Source organism: Cherax quadricarinatus, chromosome 77, assembly GCF_038502225.1.
Source record: "Cherax quadricarinatus isolate ZL_2023a chromosome 77, ASM3850222v1, whole genome shotgun sequence".
NCBI classification, from domain to species: Eukaryota; Metazoa; Arthropoda; class Malacostraca; order Decapoda; family Parastacidae; genus Cherax; species Cherax quadricarinatus.
The window spans coordinates 14,977,324-14,979,639 of record NC_091368.1 but is presented as its reverse complement, the minus strand read 5'-3'; the positions used below and the strand labels follow the sequence as shown (position 1 = coordinate 14,979,639).

At 43.0% G+C, this 2,316-nt stretch overlaps 1 non-coding gene across 1 annotated transcript; it reads right to left on the bottom strand.

Annotated features, from left to right (window-relative positions):
- Window positions 1–676: 676 nt before the first annotated feature.
- TRNAT-UGU (transfer RNA threonine (anticodon UGU)) lies at window positions 677–748 on the bottom strand. Its single transcript has one exon. It is a non-coding gene; the product is annotated as a tRNA-Thr (tRNA).
- Window positions 749–2,316: the final 1,568 nt, after the last annotated feature.

The following is a 2,316-nucleotide window of genomic DNA, read 5'->3' as shown; positions in this document are numbered from 1 at the left end:
AAATGACGTAGTGGAGGCAGGAACCATACACAGTTTTAAGACGAGGTTTGATAAAGCTCATGGAGCGGGGAGAGAGAGGGCCTAGTAGCAACCGGTGAAGAGGCGGGGCCAGGAGCTAGGACTCGACCCCTGCAACCACAAATAGGTGAGTACAAATAGGTGAGTACACACACACACACACACACGTGTGTGCACTTACCTAATTGTGGTTGGAAAGGTCTAGTTATAGTTCCTGATTCCGCCTCTTCACTGGCCACTACTTCACTCTCTTCCAGCTCCCTGAGCTTTATCATACCTCTTCTTAACGCTATGTATGGTTCCGCCTCCACTGTATCACTTTCCAGACCATTCCACTTAGTGACAACTCTGAAGAAATACTTCCTAACATCCCTGTGAGTCATCTGAATCTTCAACTTCCAATTGTGACCCCTGGCTGCTGTGTCCCATCTCTCGAACATCCTGTCTGTCCACCTTGTTAAAACTCACTGGTTGGCAAAACGTTTTTTAATTAAGATACCTAAGCGTTACATATATAATTTCCTTTACGTTTTGAGGTGATCAGTGTGTCGTTCCTGGTAGGTGGTCAGTCCGTCCTTTCTTTATATTTAATTAGAACAGTAACCAAAATTCCTTGCATTAAGTTCTCCGCAAAACTGCCTTCATTCATCAGACAACTTGCCTCCTATGAGAATCGAACTCACGACCCCTGGTTTACAAGACCAGTGCTCTGCCCCTGAGCTAAGGAGGCTCGTGTGTATTTGTTTGTGCGCATTTATATGTATGTATGTTTGTGGGGGGTTGGATTTCGTATGACATCCGATTCTTCCTCCATTATTATTTCTTTCCTTTACCTCCTCTGAATAATTTCTCTTGCTCAGTCTGTTAGATGATGGAGCTATTTAAAAAAAAAATCAGTGTGGGATAGGCTATCATAAGAGATGGCAAGAAACCTTTGAAGCTTTCGTCGATTCTGAACCTTTGCTGTAAGCTTCGTTGTTCAACTGAAGTTTCCCACATTAGGCTGACCTCGTACGAACCCCATACTGCCTTACAAAATATGACACAGAAACAGCTAGCTTGTGACCACACTGTGTAATTATGTACAGTACAGTATCAGCATACTACTAGTGTATACAATTATATTAAAAAAAATTCTTCAGTGTACTGTTCCATCTACCCGTCTCCGCCAGCTTCACAGTCCGTTCTCCAATATCTCCCTCTGTGGGCTGACAGGAAGCCTCTTTCCAATTGGGGGAGAAAATTGCATCTTTGTGTCTCGGTTGTCCTGGGTCCTCTCTTCACGAGTTTGTTGAATCACTGTATCGGCAATGCACTTGAAGATATATCACATGTATGTAGGTCCCAGGTGGGAGGAGTGACAGAGAAGTGTAGTGGAGTTGCTGGGGAAGGGAAGAGTGTAGAGTGCGGTTGAGTGTCAGTGTGGGTAGACGTGAGGCTTGTCTCTGTGATAGGTGTGTGACATGTCTGTGTGGGTAGGTGTGGGGGGTGCTTGTGTAGGCAAGTGTCTTTGTGGCACATTTTGTGTATATGTAGGGAGTTTGTGGGGAAGAGGGGCGTTGGGGTATATCACAAAATGCAACGTCTCAAGAAAATACTAAAAGGTAACCTTATTGATCCCACTAATATCTAGCCTGTTTCTGATTTTGTAACAGTTTGTCAGAGAATATACTAGTCCAGTTATCCAATAAAGTTAAGAAGCTTCTGAACAGCTCTTTGGGACTGCAACTTGATGAATAACAAATCAAACAAAAGTTCAAATCTTGTTTAGGTGGTAATAATTACAGTTAATATAGACGGCATAACTAAGAAAATAAACTCCTACACAAATATTGGAGTATAACTTGGTATACTTTTGTGTCATAGTTATCTTGTACATATCATATGCTGCTAAGAGCACATTTAATAATTGTACTGCTGTTAGTAAGTACCGTCTGGTATGTTGCTATGATGAGACGTACTCAAATACAAGAATAATACAAGTGTGCGAGTGTGTGTGTATACTCACCTAGTTGTACTCACCTAGTTGTGGTTGCAGGGGTTGATTCATAGCTCCTGGCCCCGCCTCTTCACTGGCCGCTACTGGGTCACTCAGACTGTACCATGAGTTTTCTCATACCTCTACGTAAAGCTGTGTATGGATCCTGCCTCTACTACATCGCTTCCCAAACTATTTCACTTCCTGACTACTCTGTGACTGAAAAAATACTTCCTAACATCCTTGTGATTCATCTGAGTCTTCAACTTCCAACTGTGTCCCCTTGTTGCTGTGTCCCATCTCTGGAACTTTCAGTCTGT